The sequence below is a fragment of the Cyrtonyx montezumae genome, unplaced genomic scaffold, assembly GCF_038088225.1.
Source record: "Cyrtonyx montezumae isolate F1298 unplaced genomic scaffold, pur_monq_1.0 scaffold_23, whole genome shotgun sequence".
NCBI lineage: Eukaryota > Metazoa > Chordata > Aves > Galliformes > Odontophoridae > Cyrtonyx > Cyrtonyx montezumae.
This window is the reverse complement of record NW_027071970.1, coordinates 589656-608524: the sequence shown is the minus strand read 5'-3', so window position 1 is coordinate 608524 and position 18869 is coordinate 589656. Positions and strand designations below refer to the sequence as shown.

At 43.4% G+C, this 18869-nt stretch overlaps 1 protein-coding gene across 1 annotated transcript in view; it reads left to right on the top strand.

Annotated features, from left to right (window-relative positions):
• Positions 1 to 18869, top strand: part of RBM19 (RNA binding motif protein 19) — a 229721-nt gene that overhangs the window by 53503 nt on the left and 157349 nt on the right. The gene's annotated exons all lie outside the window — the stretch shown is intronic.

Sequence of the window (18869 nt, the reverse complement as noted above, 5' to 3'; positions counted from 1 at the left end):
GGAGGCAGGGAGTGGGGGGAAACAAGAAGAATAGAAAGAACAAATGTGTATAAGTATAAATGTCTATGAAGACCTCTTCAGGTGTAACATTTCCTGGTACTACTTATTTATGGAGGTTGGAGTTAAGTCCTGCTGTGTCACAAAGCCAGCAAAGCCGCTGACTCAGAGGATTCAGTTTATTGAAACTGAAGTTTGCTTACTCTTTTTTTTTTCTCTTTCTCTCCAAGCTGTGCCTGCACCCGCTCTCTATAATTTACATACATTTTTGATTAATACTAATTCTAACGAACAAAAGAGCTATACCTGTCAGCAAAGTAGAACATGAGTGTGAGTGTACAGGATTGCCTGTATGTTTGTGGGAGGGACCACAGACAGATACCTGCACCATGCATCCTGACTTAGCTATGATTTCCTATTCTTGTGTGCAAGTTTATATCTAATAAACACCACATGCTATGAAGTGCAAGGGACCTGCCCACCTTTTTTTTCCCCCCTATTTTTGCTTGATACTCAGAACTTTGGTTTTTATTTCTTTCTGGTGTACCAGCTACACCATACTCAAGGCAGTAGTGGGCTGAGCTTACTGGGTCCAGGGCAGCATCGTTTGCCTCTACAGCACTGTGTGTTCCCAAACAACAGCATCCCCTTGCCGGGCCTAGGGCTCTCAGGGTCACTTTCCAAGTGAAGAAGATTTAGAAGCAGCCTTGGGAAACCAGATGGGTGCAGGGAGCTTGTGAAGGTGGTGGTGAACCTCTTCCCATGCAGGTGGAGATATATCTGGCCTGGGGGAGGGATGGGGCCACGTCCCAGCTTCAGTGAAGGAGAGCAGGTTGCTTTGTGCTTTGCACATGGGAAGAAGACAAGAAAACAGAGCCAGAGAAAGAGATGGCACTGAAATAGGCTGCGTGCAGGAGGTCCAGCTGTGACCACAGCAGCAGGTGTGTTGGACAAGCACTGAGGACATCTTGCTGAAGGGCAGAAGGTGAGCAGGGAGAGATGGTGCTCCCACCCAGCTTCCCCACTGCAGGCAGGACTTGGGGAATGGTATCCATCGGATACCATTGATATGGTGTCCATAGAGCCACCCTCAGGGAACTGCTCAGATGTTGCACTGCTTTGTAAATCACAAGCTGTTCCTCCAGAATTTGCAGTTACCTAAGATTAATGATGAAGTAAATTGAACTTTGAGTTAAGGAATAAAAATTACACCATATTTATCTGTCAATTACACTGCACTTTCCAGACTTCATCATCATGAATAATCATGTAATCATCTTATCACTTTATGACAATTTACATGTAATGTAAATGGCCAGTGGTTACCATAAGGAAAGAGGTCTTACCAGAGATGTGTGCCATGGATCTCAAAGAGTACTAAGGAAACTAAACCCATATGGTAAAATATTTCTGAAACTTCAGAAGGAAAATCTTTCAATTTGATTAACTTCCTCCATGCCCTTCAAGTTACCTTTTGGGCTCTTCAGATGGATGTGTGGGTATGAGGAGCAAGGGGCCATCCATGGGAACCATCACGCTGTCAAAACCAGAAAACTGGGGTGAGTGGGAGAACACAGTTCTGCCTTCTTGACTTTGTTACTGGGTGCAGCTCAGTAAGGCATAGCTGGGCTTTATCCTGGATATGGATGGTTGGATTAGATGATCTTAGTGGTCTTTTCCAACCTTAATGATTCTATGCCTCTCTGAAGAGCCCTGGAGAACTGGACTTGCTGGTGCCTCTTCCTGGTAAAGCACTCAGAGCATGAATGGTGACCCCAAGAAAGGAGGGACCAGGGCACTGAGAGTGACGTGATGGCTGCAGGAGGTGGTGGTGGCCCATACCCGTGTCTGGATGATGGCCTTCAGGCTGCCTTGGCAGCGTGGGAAGCAATCATTAAACATTCCCAGGCAGAAAAACAAAGCTTTCTGTATGAACCATAATAAATAAATGCAGGCTGTGTAATTCTTTCAATTAGAGAAAGAGAGAGAGCAACCCAACCTCTGCTCGAAACATCTTTTAATGCCAATGTGCAGGCTGTGGTCACAGATGCTGTTTTTGCAGCTGCCTGCCTGGGCTGAACCACTCTGCAGTCACCATCGTTTTTACCTAGGGAAGCTGCAGATGCCCTGAGTAGGCAAATAGAGAGCTCTTTGTTTGCTCCTATCAGCTTGTTTAAACTTTGGGCAGCCAGGACAAGGGCTGTTAGCAAGAGTTGGCTTTTCATGTGGGACCTGCAGGCACCAGCAGCCTAACATGGTGAGGTTCCTGCTGGGGGTGAAGCCACCTGAGTGGGGTAGAGGCAGTGTGGAGCCACTGGGCTCCATCCCCACCATCCTGGACAGAAAACAGCCCTTTGCCTCTTGGCTGGGCGAAGAAAACAGCCCAAACCTCACAACTCTTGCCCATAAATCCAACCTACAGTACCATAGATTTGTATGGTGCTGCCAACTCTGACAATCTTATGTTGAGTCTTGTGTGATTTGCAGTGTTTATTTTATTTTATTTTATTTTATTTTATTTTATTTTATTTTATTTTATTTTATTTTATTTTATTTTATTTTATTTTATTTTATTTTATTTTATTTTATTTTATTTTATTTTATTTTATTTTATTTTATTTTATTTTATTTTATTTTATTTTTCTCTTTTTAAGTTTCCAGTTCCTGGAGTCCTGTGATTATATGAGATTTTCAAGGGGGTGTTGAGGGCTTTCCCCTGCCTCTGTTCAGTTTTACGCTACGTAATAATAACAGAAATTTTACTGGAGAGGAAAGTGAGGCAGAAAGGAAGCAGCTTGTCTGGAGGTGGGATGGAGATTCATCACCAGACAAAAATATTTTGCTTTCTGTTTTTTTGAAATGTGTGCTCTCCGTGGAAAAGTGAATGCTTTTGCTTCCTTTTTTTTGGAGTAATGAAGTTTTCAAAGCTTGAAGTGAATGGAAACGTTCAGAAAATGGCCTGAATAAATTCCTGCCCCTAGAAAAGAAAACAAAACAGATTAAAAAAAAAAGAAAAAAAAGAAATATTTTGCTTATATTTAGGACATCTTACTCCTCCAAATTTCCAATTGAACTTTTTTCCACCCAAATTCTCTTCCGAATGAAACCCTGACATGTTTCACTGGGAAGCCCCGTGCTCAGCAGCTCTCATGCCTTCTGCTTCCTTTGACTGAAACAAATCCCAAGGCCCCATGGCTGCTGCTGCCCATGTGTCCCCTGCCCTGGTGAGATCCATCACCTGGAAGAGCTGTCGTGCCATGGTGGCGGAGGGCAGAGGCACTGCTGGGGAGCTCACTCCAGGCAAAGTAAAGCAATGGGGCTGCGATATGGAGATGGAAGTCAGCCCCTACAAAGGGGCTTCTATGCAACCTGTGCAGCACTCTTGCTCCTGGCTGTGTCACTGTGTGTGGGAAGAAGTTGGCCTCTGCTTCAGCCCTAACAAATGGCTTGTAACCTGCCTTGAGGCCAAACAAAAACGTTATCTGAATTATGGATGCAGACCAAGAGTGGAAGGGGGAAGAACATGGCAAGCTCTTTAATAGGAAGAGGCCGAGAGCTCCAGTAGAACAGCTGTACATACTGGCGTTTGAGACTCTTCTGTTGCCTCAGGCTGAACATGTTATATTATTATTATTATTAAATATATTATTGTTTTTATTATCATGATAATAATAACATATTGCAGCTCTTCCTCTGTGATCTGACACATGGACACCAAGGTTACAGTGTGTGTCTGTAGCACAGTGGGGCTCTGTGCAATTGTGATATCCTCATCTCTAACCTAGGGTACTGCAGGTCTCCAGCCTTGCACTTCAGCTCCTGTGCAGCATTGGGCTGTGATGAATCTGGAACTTATTTGTTGTTCTTGGGGTTTTCAATTGAATATTCTTGTTGAGAGGTAATGAGGTGGTCACGATGGAGTATTATTTCTTCTTTCCCTACTCTTGCAGTATATCTTTATGTCCAGTAGGACTGGAGACAGTACTGTAGGCAGCACATGAGTGCTGCATAGAGGGAAGGAATCACTTCCATGAATGTACAAGCAGCTGAGGGTGAAGAGGTCCAAAGCCTTAGACAAGTCAGGGTTTGTGTGCATTTGTCCAATGTTTTTTGCCTGCCAGAGGGCAGATTCCTCTATCCCGTCTCTTGTCTCCCATCATCAACTGCAGGCCCTGACATTCATCAGAAGCATGGTCTGGGAGATAACCCAAGAGTTTCCATCCCAAGATCACTGTAAACCCTAAGGAATCTGCATGCACCTTCTTCATCAGAGCTTTTAATTAGAAACACAGCATCCTGTTGCAACACAGGATGGCTTTTGTGTGGCACATACCTGAGGAAAGTAAGCCTAACTGGTTGAAAAGCTGGACTAGCATGATGTATTTGCTGCTGTTCAAATTGTGTTGGCTATCCCACCTGAGTCTGGTGCTCGGCATGCCCGGACAGGGATTGAGAGGCAATTCCAGACTTGGAGAGCTTTTAATTTAAGGCAGTGGGTCAATAGACCATGGCCGGTCCATGATGCTGTAAGCAGTCTGGAGCTGGTCAGTGAGTTATGAGTGTGTGCATGAACCCAGATGCTTTAACAGTCTTGCTGAGTGACGGGCACCAGTATTGCTATTGGGTTGATGCCAGTCAAGGTGGTGATGACAAACCTAGCTTGGCAGTGACTGCAGCACTTGCCTATGTGGGGAGCAAATAATAAAACCCTATTCTGGGTCATTTCCAAGTGTCTCCTGTGGAGGTTGTGCAGCTGGGAAGGAGGCAGCACCACACAACAAGGGGAATGGCCTGCAGATCTGTCAGTTCTGCATTGCTGGGTGACCTTCAAACACTTTGGAAAAGAAATTAAATACCACTACTGGACCAATGCAGATAACTTCTCTTTTTTTATTATTATTATTTTTTGTGTGCTTAATCAGCACCAAAACACTGATTGGGATTGAATGAGATCATTTACTTAGCTTCCAAAGAAATAACTGTACTTTCTCCTCCATTTTTAAGCATAGCACCTGAAACAATAAAGTATTTTCCTAAGAAAAATTTGAATAGGAGATATCCAGGCTTGTTAAACTTGAATGTAACATTTTGTTGCTGGGATGAGAGGGGAAGGCAGTTCACATTGCAGTCGCTCAATACTTTTTTCAGGAGAATTTGATCTAATCTGCTTTTTTGTGGGGATCAAAGACATCCCACAATATTGCTCAGTTCCTATCAGTATTCAAAAGAAAAATGAAGTACTGCAAAGTCAGCACTGGTAACAAAAAGGGCCACCTCATTCCTAGTTCTAAGACAGAGGCACTAAAATAAAATTCCAAAACAAGCTTTAACTGTTTTCCTAATGCCTGTCTTCTAGCCAGGGTGCTTCAGATCATGACAGCACTTGAAGATGTATGCAGATGAGGAAGTGAGCTCTTGGTCTGAGCAGGCTCGTCACCCAGGGCATTGCAGATCCTCACATGGAATTATTTGTAATGTCAGTTTGCTCAGATTTTACTGTATTGACGTAGTTGTTAACAAAGTCTGGGAAGATTGTGCATGGTATCTCCTTTCTCATGTGACTGGGGCAGCTTTTAGGGTAACTATAACAACCTGATCAGTTATTGATGGATAATAAGAGCCCCCATGTTCATTCACTGGGTTCAAGACTGTACCTCTTCCCAGGAGAACGGACTCCCAGGAGAGGTGGTCCTTTGTCTGAGAGGAGCAGGTGAAATTTGGTCTAGTGGAACAGTACTGCTGAGGTCTTGTGCTGTTGGGAGTCCGTCCTCACGAAGAACACATGGAGTAACTGGAGGATGAGTTATTTCTGTGTTAATTCATTATAATAAAGTACAGTAGTGCCCCAGAGGTGGTCTACATTGCCCACACTGCTTGGAACTCAGTCGAGGGTGCAATGCTTGCCTGGAGAGGAAGAATATGTGGAACTAACTGAGAGGATAGCACTCCAAATGTGACAGAAATAGAGGCCCTCCAGCTCCCTCCAAATCCTCCACATACCTTGAACTCTATTAAAGGAAAAACAAATGTTTTCTTCACTTTGGAATGACCTCAGCACCTAGCAATACAAGTGGGAAGATGTTTCCTGGTATCTCAACCCTTTCTAAGTGCCTTGTGCTGCTGTCTGGGACAAGTAAGCAGCCTCTTGGTGGCATGGTCCTGAACTGTCCTCCAATTGCTCATGCTAGTGCCAAAGTGTCTCTTTATTAGCATCAGTGAAGGCCATGAGCTTTTGGTTGAATCTTTGATGGAGTTCTCCCACACCAGGAGTAATGGGGCTGAGAGACTTGTAGTGCTTCCTCTCCATCCTTCTCCTCCCTTCTGCCTTTAGGTGGGATGGAAAAGTCTTCAGGCTACATGCCTCCATTTCTTGAAGCAAGGGAGATGAGGGGGAAATGGAAGAAAGCCCCTTACACTGCTGCAACTTTCTGAGACATAAAAGCTTTTCTTTGAGAGCAAATCCTTTTTTTCCTTGTGGTATTAGGGCTAGAGAAATTCCTTGGAAAATAATTTGTCAAGGCCCTGACTGATCAAAGACACATATAAAAGGACCCTTTTTTAAAGGGGGAAAAAATCCCCCTCCAAGCTCAGAATGAATTGGCAATTCATTTACCGACTGTCAGATAAAGTAGCTCAATCCCTATCACGTCTTTAGCTGGAGCTGTGGCCAGAAGGAAGCAATTCTCGGCCCACTGTGTGTACATGTTTGGGGGTATGTTAGTGATTAGGGTATTCCTGCCTGGGGGATGCAGAAAGATATGACTCAGATTTGCAAAAGAGCCATAAATCTCCCTTCTTTTATTCAAAATGTGTGTTTTATAGCTGTTTCCTGGCCAATTTCTGCCTTGAATAAATATGTAACATATCTCTGTGTGTATAGTTTTTAGGTCCGAGCATTGGGCTACACTCAAGAGCAAGCCATCTGCTACAAAACAGTTTGAACATGATTCTCTGCTGTTCCTTTCTTCACAGAAAAATCCCTTATTGAGTCTTAATTGGCTGAAGGTAGTCCCAGTGGCACCTGCTCCTGCTCGTCTATGATGACCTGGGATAGGACTGGGAGGGAAGACCCCAAAGGACCCCAACAGGTGACCCAGCTCCCAAGGCTCAACAAGACTGAAAACCAGGATTTTAGTCTAAAGGCTCAGGAGGATTTTGGTAATCCCAGGCATGAGTTCGCCCTCACACAACACTGGATTTGGATGTCAGCAGCAAGTGAAGCTCTGAAGTTCTGAGGGTGCCGTGCTCTCACCCCATACCTGCGCTGATACTCACCAGGAGCTAGACTTGCTGTTCTGCAAGAGCCCACTTGTCTTTGCGGCTGGAATTGCATCTGGTTCCTGGTCTGTAGAGGACACTGTGCTTCCAGCTCATGGTTCCTGTGGGACTGCACATCCCATTTCAAGAACAGCATCATCCACATGGCTCTCCCCTCCTTGTCCTCCCATCCCACATCCTTTCCAACCACCATGGTGTGTGCCAGTTTACTGCTCTCATGTGCTCTATTCCACCTGTTTCCCAGTGTAATCTCCGGATGATATCAAAAGGACAGCATGGAGCTGATGGAAAAGGCAGGAGCAGATGGAAAGAAAGACAGGAAAAAGTAGGCAGGGATACCCCTCAGCTCTTGGGTCTTCAGTGTGACCTGCAGAACTAGAAATGCCCAATTGCTTTTCATTGCATTATCTTTTGGCATTGATGGATTGTAATTTTTTTAATTGAAGTGTGCTGAAGCAGCTGAGAAATGGCACAGGAGGAAGGTGTATCATCTGTTCTTCCCACATTCAGCCAGAGCATGAGACCCAGGAAGAAGGAGAAACAACAGGAGGGAAATTTCAAAGCTTTCCATCAGCGTCCTGCTCTCTCAAGTCACACAGAAAGCAGATTCCCCTCAGTAAAACAACAGGAAAAGCCATCCTTTTTCAAGGAAAGCAGTAAAAGTTTAGGGTCTGGAATTATTGGTATTTTATTTTTAGCTCTTCCTTCTAATCCCTTAAGCCCGTAGTTCCTTTCTGCTTCCTTTTCCCTGAAACCAGGAGCAGCAATCATTTGGCTCTGCTTCAAAGTCTCAAAGCCAATGGCACAGCTCCCAGATCCCATGCCAGAGAAGTCTGGAAGGGGACTGAATTTTATCTCATTGAAGGCAGTTGTTGCACTTGGTGGGAATCATGCCACTAACTCTGAGGAGCCTTTTTATACCATGCCCTTAAACATGCCAGCAATGTATCCTGAGCCTCATGTTGTGTAAAAATAGCATGAGTGGTTGCAAGGAACAACCTTCAAAAGTTTCCTAAACTTTGGTCCAAGATTAGAATTGGTCTCACATATGCAAAAAAAGTGTGATACCTTGAGCAAAGTATTAAGCAAGTAAAAGGTGGCAGAGTAATGGCTGGGGATCTCAGGAGTGCCTCCCGAAGGCAGATGGCAGAGGGCAAAATCATTCATTGGAGTGGAAGGCATATGTGTACTTGTGCTTCGGATGCTCTTGGGGGAAAGTCACTGTGCCCTTTGCAACTTCTCAGTGGTCTCTTCTGGGCGAATGTGGCTTTTTTGTAGCCCCAGAGCTATTCCCAATGTGAATCCCTGTGCCAGCAGCTATTTATTCCCTTGGATTACCCCTTCACCATTGCTACTATCTCTGCACCAGGCAGCAATGTTACTGGTAGCATTTATTAGCAAAGGAAATACATCTGGGCTATCTCCCAGGTGCTGGGGATAGGAATTCTGTACCTGGGAGGTTCCCATTCAGGCAATGACAGATCTGAAGCCCTCCAGACAAGTGCCTTTTACTCAGCTGGAGTGCAACTTTGATTCTTCCCCCTGCTGTGGTATCTCCATTTAAGGCCCAGTCCTGTAAATATTTATAAGCACATGATGGGTTTAACAATGATTCATCCTATTAAAGTCAAAGTGGCTACTTAACAGATAGTTTCCAGAACTAGGCAATAGATATAAAAAGGGCAGGGACCGGCTTCTCTGTGCTATCTGAAGTGTCTAACACTTCAGGCACAACAGGCTCCATCTCAGTGGAGCTGGCCTCCTTCTGACTATATATTAAAGCTGCCTAGAAACATAATTTTTTTTTTTAGTCTGTGAATCTTTTGCTTGAGAACATCCCAAACAGATTCAGGAGCCCTGAGAATGGTTCAGAGCAGCACTGCCTTCAGAATGGTCCTGCGAGGAGGGGGAGGTAATTTTCTCTGATGGTTAGTGGGCATGGTGGTGGTAGGTTGTGGTTGGACTAGGTTATCTCTGAGGTCTTTTCCAACCTTAATAATTCCATGATTCTATGATTACCAGCCAGAATAAAGTAAAATCAGGTTGAGAAAAGCCCAATCTTCCCTTTGAACCCAAGCAAAGGACTTCAGAGAAGTAACGCAGAGTGGACATTTTGAAGTTTTGCCTGCTTTGCAATAGTAGTTGCATCTCACCATATCCCAAAATGCTACCCTGGCCACAGAGAGAAGCATCTCATTCTCAGCTTGTTGCAGGCACTGGGATGCTGCTGGTGTAGATTGGAAGCAGCTCTGTGTGGGGACCACCCAGAGTGACTCTGAAAGAGCCATTTGGCACTTGGAACACCTCTTTGAAGCAGCCCGTGTCCCACAAGAGCTCAGAGCACTCTGCCCCAAGAAGCTCAATGCTGGCTGTGTGCTGCTGCAGGGATGCTGGGGACACTGTCCTGCCTGGCATCACACCCCCATGCACCTCTGTGTGCCTTCAGGCAAAGAACCTCCAAGGAAGCTGGAGTGCAGTGTATACTACACTCAATTGTAGCGTAGTGCAGTGTAGAATTTCAGGGGTCTGCAAGCTCTCTGGCAAGGCAAACATGACCTTCTCTGCCTGCACCCTCATCTGCCTGGTTGTCAGCCAGCTCTGTGCTAGGAGGCATGTAGCACTGTCAGCATGATGCTAAGCCTCCACTGTTACCAAAAATAGGAATTAAAAAATTAAAAGTATGTTCAGTGCCTTCTATTATTATTATTATTATTATTATTATTATTATTTTATTATTATTATTATTACTACTACTATTACTGTTACTATTATTATTACTTTTCAAATGAAAAGTATTAGAGTTTTCATCAGCAAACAACATGCTTTTTGTTAGAGGCCTGGACGAAAGCAATAAATAAATAAGTAAACTTGTCCAAAATGAAAGCCATGGCAAAACTCAGCTTCTTCATTACAAGGTGATTCAGTGCTGAGAAATCTTCGTAAGTTTTATATGGTTTATTGACTGCCTTTAAGTACATCAGGCAGCTTAAGATAAAAATAATAATTCAGTTGAAAAACTACATATTCCCTTCAAAAAAACTTCAAGAGGAAAAACTTTCCCTGGGTACCACTGAAGGGCTTTTGGAGATACGTAGATGCATGTAATTATGATAGGGAAAAGGAATTAAGTAGGATGAAAAATATTCTATAGAGACCTTACAAATAATATATATAATATAATACAATATAATATAATAAATATAATATAATATAATATAATATAATATAATATAATATAATATAATATAATATAATATAAATGTTAATCTACTTGATTGGCGGGCAACTAAACACTGATGCAAAGATGTGGGATATCGCTGTGGGAGTTATAACCTCACTGGGAGTTTGAAGAAGGTGTATATGGACCATTGAGACTTCAGCAAGGAGAAAAGTGGCAAAGCAGGATGTTATCAGGGGAAAGCACGAAAACCAAAAGTCCTAGCATGGCCAGGCAGTTGCTTTAGAGAAAAAGAAAAAAGAAAACAAAAATCCAAGTTGCCAGGAAAAGCCTCCAGATGATCATGGTAAGGTTGAGTGAGGGAACACCTGGGGAAGATTGATTAAGAGACAGCCAGTGTAAGTGTGTGATTTACGAGGAGTGGTCCTGGCTTTAGTAGGAGCTCTTTGGAGATATTACCACTACGGTACAGGACAAAACATTCCTGGATGCAGTATTGTTACTGGGTTGTCAAACATCACTTGATACAGTTCCATGAGTGAGATTATTAGCTTAGCAAGGGGGAAACTGAATATGAGGTTGAATGGGCTGTGGAACAGAAACTTCCTTCGAGACACTGCAATTCTCCATATGTCTAACCTAGTGTATGCATGTTCGTCTATTCATCTGTCCTGTCTGTCCAGCAAGTTGCACAACTCTCTTTAGCTGGGAGATACTTCAGGGACTCTCAAGATGCCCTGTTGGAGTTCAGCTTTCCCAGGTGAGCAGAAGGAAGCATCACTGGAGTGTGTTGGTTTGTAAAGCTGCCATGAGGAGGCAGCATTTCAAGATGCAGCAAGCGGTGAGCAGCTCTTTGGGCTATTGGCATGTTGGCAATGAGAAGCAAAGCTGGGTACAACCTGGAGTCCTGGTCCCCAGGAGAAGTTTTGAATTGTGAGAACAGAAGAAGAGGCCTCATCTGCTGTGGCTTTGTAGGGCTGCACTATAGTTCTGCTAAGGTGCCCCTACAGGTTAATTCTTCATGGAGGAAATGCAGAAATTCTGCTGGATGTGAGAGACAATAAAGCTGAGATGTACTCTTGCCCCATTTCCGCTCCTGTCTCTGTGTACTCTCTTCTATTGCCTTCTTTTTTCTCTTTCACTGACATTATTTTGATCATTTTTTTATCTGGAGTCTCCGCAAAGTTTCGTGCAGGCCTGAACTTCAGGCTCTCCAATATCAGCCCTTCCCTCTAAAGGTAAGCCAGAAAGAAAGCCTGAGGGACTGAAGGCCACATGTGGAGAACCATGGCTCCCACATATCCAACCTTCTTCTCATAAATGTTCAGGGCTCCAAGGCACTGGAGCCTCCATTTTATGATTTGATGAATAGCTAGATGATATCTGAAAGATGGCAAAAATGAATACACATTGTTTCCCAGATGGGTAAAGACAGAAGAACAGATAAGAGAAATTGGATGGCTTTGGCTTTTGGTGTGAACAATGATCTCAAGCTATGTCTTATTAATGTTAGCAAAACAGAGGAGTTTGAGCATCCCTGGAGCGTGCAATACCCGTGGGTCTGGAAAATGCAGCCTTGGATATATTCTGTCTTCCAAACACATTAAGAGAGTTTTCTGTAATGTAATCTTGGAGTTTCTTGTTTTCATGTCATTCTGAATTCTCTGGGGATAGATGATGACTGGGCAGTGCTCCCTCTCCTTCGATAAGTCTGTAGCTTTTGAAATTTCACTTTCTGAAGTGACGCTTTGAAAGATGCATCCAAAAGGGAGTGAGGCAGACAGACAGATTTTTAGCCTCTGCTCTTACTCAAGACAGGGTACTAACCTGCTTCGGCAGTTGGACTAGATGATCTTTGAAGATTTCTTCTAACTTAAATGCTCTCCAGAGGCAAAATAACAAGATATCTCTAACTCCTGCTCAATAATCATGCTTCTCAGCATAAAAATGTGTACATCTGAAAACATGATGAGACATCAGAATGCTTGCTATCAAGAAGGTGAACATAAAGGAACAGAGGAAGGCACAAAGCCTTTGCATAAATTGCAAATATTTTGATGCCTTCAAGCTTAAAAAAAACCACCACAAAACAAAACAAAAAAAAGCTCCAACAACAACAACAAAAAAACAGTCTGAAAAAGCATGTGGGACATTGGGGTTCCCTTTGCTAAGGGATTAGCTGGGAACCTAGATATGGGCACTGGGACAATTTGAGTTGAGCAGCCTAAAACGATGACTACGTGTGTGTGGCTGTGCGAAAGGATGCAACTGATCTATGGATGGGGCAATCAGGATGAGACCGAGGCCAAAGGATTCTCTTGTAAGGGACTTAGAGGTTTTCCAAATTAGGAAAGGAATGAATAAGATAAATGGCTCACACTGGTAATGTGGAGGAGGTTCAGAGTCATTGGGGCCATGGTCTGGTTGTTAGTAAAAAAGGAACTGCAGACATCTTTCCTGGCAAGTAGGTAAAATTATGGAGACAGTTGAGAACAAGGATACAAGGGCATGATGTGTTTGTAAAACCCATTTTAATAGAAAAAACTGTATGTGGGGAGCTTGGAAGGAAATGAGTGGAAGTATAAGAAAGGGACAGGGCACAATAAAGTGTCTGCTGTCTGTATCCTGACCTCCTTCATGCCACCTAACAGGAGCTTTTCTGGCAAATTTCCATTCTGGTTTGTTGTGTATGAGGCTACCAAGAACTAAGACCCAAGGAAAGGATGTGCAAGAGGAGCAGATCACATGTTTTTCTGGGATACCTGGGGTATCTTCTGGGGGTACCTGCACCTTGAACTTGTATCCAGGTGATGCATAATCCTATATGCATTGTAATCATCATGGATTTGGGAGCTTTCATGTCACCTCAGTTGTACCAGCACTTGCAGTACACTGTCAAGCATAGCATCACATATGCTCAGCCACCTGACTCTACTGGGACAGCAAGGGGTTGCTGGGCCATGTAACCTCATCTCCAAATATTCTTTCTTGTGGGAGAAATCTCTGCCTTCCAGAGGGATCAACTGCCATTGCAATCAGAGCTGAGAGTCCTTGTTATCTAACTTTAGCCATCTAAAATGTAGATGTGGAACCTGAGCTACCCATCCAGGCTTTTCTGTTAGCAAAGTGCATATCTTTTGGCTCTTAGAGACACTGCAGGTCTGTACTGCAGTGAATGTATGGATAAAGTGCATGCCTATGGGGATGCCCTGACAGTGCAAGGCAGAGTGCTGGCTTTGGGTGAACAAAAGGCATTGGCACAGAGTCAGATTTCTGTGCTGAGTCTCTCCTATGCCTAGACAGAAAGATAAAGAGAAATGAGAAACAGCAGTTGAATCAATAGAAGAATCAGCTTCTATTCTAATATTTGCTCTTGCTGGTACTTACATTCATTTAAAGCAGAAACAAAGATGACAACAAACTATAATAATAATAATAATAATAATAATAATAATAATAATAAAAACAACAAAAAGCAAATCCCCACTGGGCCTGTTTCCAAACTCATGTTTTGGCATGGGCTGTCTAATGCTTGCTTCTTGTGCTATAGCACTGCTCAGAAACGATAAGGAGCACACAGCCTCCTGTACTTTAAAGTGCACTAGAAATAGAAAGAGAGATACAGTGCCACAAAAGGAAACTGGCTGGCTTCAAGCTTTCCCCAGGGCTGGCTGGTTCAACACCCAGGAGTTTGATGTATCATTGCAAACCAAGGACAAATTTTCCATTCTCTTTGACTAGCAGAAGCTCAATCTGCTAATCAGGAATCAAACGTCTCTGCTTTAACCAGATGTGCTGGGATCAAGGCACACGCAACAGTGGCACAACCATGCTTTGGCTAAGCCCTTTGGTTCAGGAATTCATTTCAGGTAGAAGGCAGTTGTAGACTTGCCAGTATTAGAAAAAAGACAGAGTCCTTAAGAAGAAGTCCTGCAGAACTTGAGATCTTGTAGCAGGAAGATCCACAGGTTACTCAGGTATGATGATAAACAAAATATAAGACAATCTCCTGTTTGGAAAGTAGAAGGAGTTTTGGGTAGCTTGTGGCTCATCATAGAAAGCCCTGCTTGGGTTTCTATAGCACTTCAGAATCTGTTGCCATTTTCTTTCAGTTAATCCCACAGAGGGCAAATCCCTTCCAAACCAACATCTACAGAGACTGGCAAGCGTGATAGGTGATGGAGTGGAGGAAGTTTCCAGCAACCATGGGATTGGACCAGCATAGCTATTGAGAGTGCCAGACTCTCAGATTTCCCTGCATTTGGCAAGGCATTCAGGAGAGGGAGATGGCCTCTGTACAGCAAAGTACTCTGCCTGAAGACTGGCCTTAGGGAGCACTTGTGTTTCACCAAGCCTTAGGCCAGTGAAAGAACCCGAATAATTTTTATCAAGCATTTGTTTAAATCCATTGGCCTCGAGGGGACCATCCTGCCCTTGGCCAAGAAGTAAGTGAAAGTTAGATCACTGTGTTTGCTTGCACAAGCTGGCAACTAGTGCAAACAGTCCCTGACTTTGGGCATGTATAGGGTCTACATTACTACATCTTCACCAGTGTTGTTTTCATGCTTGATCTAGAATGTATTACCATGTACCTTCATTTTCCTGCTGAAAACTTAGTTATGCACCTGTTTAACTCTTTTGAAGAGGTGGATGCTGGAGATAACTAGCTGTATGAGAAGAGCTAATTCCTTTTTTCCACCCCACTGACACAAGTTGTTCTACCATCCAAAGCAAACATTCTAGCACTCAAGAAAAGGACCACTTTCCAGGAATAGTTTCTCTGTTCCTTAGAGAAGCAACTTAGGAAAATCTTTGGAAAATTTCTTGCTGGCCCAAGTGAGTTGAAAGAGAAATTTTGCTTCATGGATTCAAGATGAGAAATGTTTTTGGTTTTGTATGTCTTCAGAGATGAACATGAAAGGCAATTCATGGGAGAAAAGGAGGATGGCTGCCTGTAGAAACCACAAAAATCTCCCTAGGATATGGTTCCCAATTTTGCTGCACTTGGACTAGCCATTAGTTTTCAACCTGGATGTCAGCAAGAGTCATGAATAATCAGAACTTCGGAAAAACAGTCCTTATACTGTGGAAAAGGAGAAGAGGGTCTAGATGTTGGATAGACCAATAAATAGGAAGCTGATGTTTGGACAGAATTAGTAGTATCTGGATCTGTAGTTGATAATCTGTGCTAAAATCCAGATGTTCTTCTCCTCATGCTCCTCTCTAACTCAAACACAAGGAAAAAAATAAATACATGGTTAAATAAAAAAGTAGTGTCTTTAAAGAATATTTTTTTGTTTAAATCTAGGTCATGGTAGTGCTCCTGCACAGGGAGATGGTAGAATCTACTATGACTGGAAAAGGCATAGATCATTTTGAATCCATCAGTAAAGACTTCCTCCCATCTGGCAGCAAAAAGGGAGAATAGAGCAGTGATTATGTGCATGGAGAGGGTGGCTTGTTAGACTGGAGGAACCATGACCTGGCTGCCTGGGGGAAGCAGGATGTCAAGCTCCAAGGGCTAAGCATTTATTTTGGAAAACCAAGCTCCCACTTTCTCATCTACACATGGTTGTGCTTCCCTTCCCTCTCCTTCTCTAGGCCCATTTCTCTCATGCCTTTCCACCTGGCATTCCTAGGAGGCTGAGAAGCTGCCCAGTCCCCCCACCACGGGGCACTGCTGTTGATGTCACCTGTTAGCAGGAGGGTTTCTGGCAGAGGGCTGTGAGGCTAGAGACTGGTTTCCTCTACCAGTTCATTGTGGTGTTGCCCTGCTTGGAAGCCTTGGCTTCGTAAGTTTCCCACACTTCAGTTTGCTTGTTCCTTCCATGAGTTTCTGCAGTGTTTTGCAAGAAGCCAAAACACCTGCTCAGTGAACATAGATTTTTGGGGGAAGTTGGCAGCAGATCCTCCTGGACTGATTATTTTTATTTTTTTTAATAGCAGGTAAATATGATACTTTCTCTCCTAAAGCACCTGACATGATGCTATATTTGTAATCTTTTCTTCCCCCCCCCTTCACAACAGCATTTCTCCCTGTGCTGCATTTTAACTACTGAAGGGACAGCAGTTTATCCGTGGTGGGTAAGCTAACTTCAGCCCTGTCCTCACTCCATGAATGTGGCAGGTCACAGCCACTGATCATGTCTTGCCTCCCGGAGGTGTCTGCACAGTACCAGCCAATGTCACTTCCAGAGGCCTGCTATTCCTGTTGGATGAATAGCGGCATCACTAGTCTACACCAGCTCTTATTTCTGCCTAATGCAGCTCTCTGAAGTCAGTCAAGGAGTTTGATCTTGAGCTAGAGAAGGACTTAATCTCTTGTAAGTTTAATGATTAAGACTCAGCTCTAGAGATACTAGTGAAGAAGCTACTTTTGTTTCAGCAATGGTCTAACAGTTCTCTAAATCCAAGCTTTGGATCGCTTCACTATTAATTCTGAATGGGGAGAACAGTATCAAAAGTAAGCCTATTGCAGCCCCTTGAAGTGGACTCAAATAGAAATAAAAACCCTTTGCAGAGTGAGCTTTGGATTGATTTCTCATTTCATGTCCAAAAATTACTTGGAAAGATCATGTCGGCCAAAGGCCAGGGTCTAGTCTGCATACCTGTGCTGCTGTCCAGATGGTGAAGAAAAAGAACAGATGCACTGAGATGAAGAGAAGGATTTCAGAATGTGTTTTCAAAACCTCCTGTTCATTGAAAGGGCTGGAAAGCAATTTAGAAAACATATCTAGGGTTTCCTTTGAACATAAGGAAAAAATTGACTTGGACACTGCTAATGAAGTGCCTTTCCAAGCTTACCACAGTGGGGAAATGTCATCTGCTTGCTAGGAACTCAACCCAAACTCTCCCTTGGGTCAGCTTCCTCCCTGTATTGAGCAGGCTGGTGTGGGAGGAGACAAGTACATGAGAAGCTGAATGAGACTTTCTAAATATTTGGCCTTCCTATAATAGAGGCCTAAAGCTGGCAAATGAATTGGTACTTTATTTTCTATGACTTTGCCCGAGTGTCCAAAATGGTTAATGACTGCAGTGCTTTCACAGGTTCCTCAGTAATAAGCAAAAAGAAGGAAAATTCTTTGGCCAGCTCAGATTTGACTATTTTCAGGTGGTGTTGGCTGCAGCTCCAATCCAAACAGGGAAGCAGAGTATTTGCATCTGCATTAGGTGGTGTAGATGCTCCATCAGTACAAGTGTGCTCTGGTCTCCTATTCCTTCAGTCAGTCTACACCACTCAACTCCACCTATCCTCTGCCAGTACCCTCAGTGTTTCTTTGGTCATGAGTAGATCTTCCTCCTACTGCAGAGGATATGATGCTGCCTACTAACTGTAGGAGACAAAGAAAAAAAGCAGACAGCTAGATTAGTATCAGCAATGATTTCTGTGGAAACAATTTTTTAACAACTTCAGAGACTGATGGTGATATATGTTCAGTAAAGGTGAAATTCTGGCAGTTACTGGTTGGAATTTGTGGTCTTAATGCTGAAACCAGGGGATCTGACATGGAAATCAGCATGGGACCAACACTGAGCAGGGGATCTGACATGGAAATCAGCATGGGACCAACACTGAGCTTTGGTGGGAAAACATGATGCTCACACTGAAATGCTCTATGGTTGTCCATAAGATTTAGTAAAGCCAATATGGAAGAAAACATTGAATTTGACCAAGAATAACCAAATGGAGGGCTAATATCCAGTCTCAGATGTATAGATGCCAGATTCTGCTTTCCATTTATAATAACATTCTTTTACAATCTTCTGGCAGCCTTCCTTACAACCTTAAAGTTGTACTCAATTCCCTTCCCACTGAAGACCTATGGCTCTTCACCGCAGACTAAGTTTTGTGTAATAATGAACGAGTCCTAACATGTCCAGAAATCACAATGAAAAAAGTAGAATTGACAAGTGTGAAAAGTTTGTTCTTACAGAGTCCAGTGATGAATTTGAGTTGCAGCAAGCTGTAAAACAATGCAGACTGAATTGATCTAGACTCTAGCCTTCATTGTGGGAAACTGTATAAGTTCCTTGCCTCTTGACAGAGATGTTTAAGAGCAAGCACCAAGGTTTAAACCTAGTAATGACACAGATCTTGCAGCACATTTAAGCTCTAAGGTTTGCTGAAATTTTAATCTGAGCATGGATTTAGAGATTTCATCCTGCCGAAGATGTGTAACTTAGTATATGTCAAGAGTTTTTAGGCTTGGAAAGACCTAGGCTGATGGCTGTAAGCAACAGCGTAAACAGTGAATGAGACTGCCAATGCTTCACCCCCCCTGTGCTGGATCAGCCAGACCTTTGCCCCTTCTGTTCTTTGATTTTGACTCTGGTGGGCTCACACACTCCACTTCCTGTGAACTGGTAGCCCAAGCTAAAAAAGGGCTGGAATAAACCCTGAGCACGAGGTATGGCC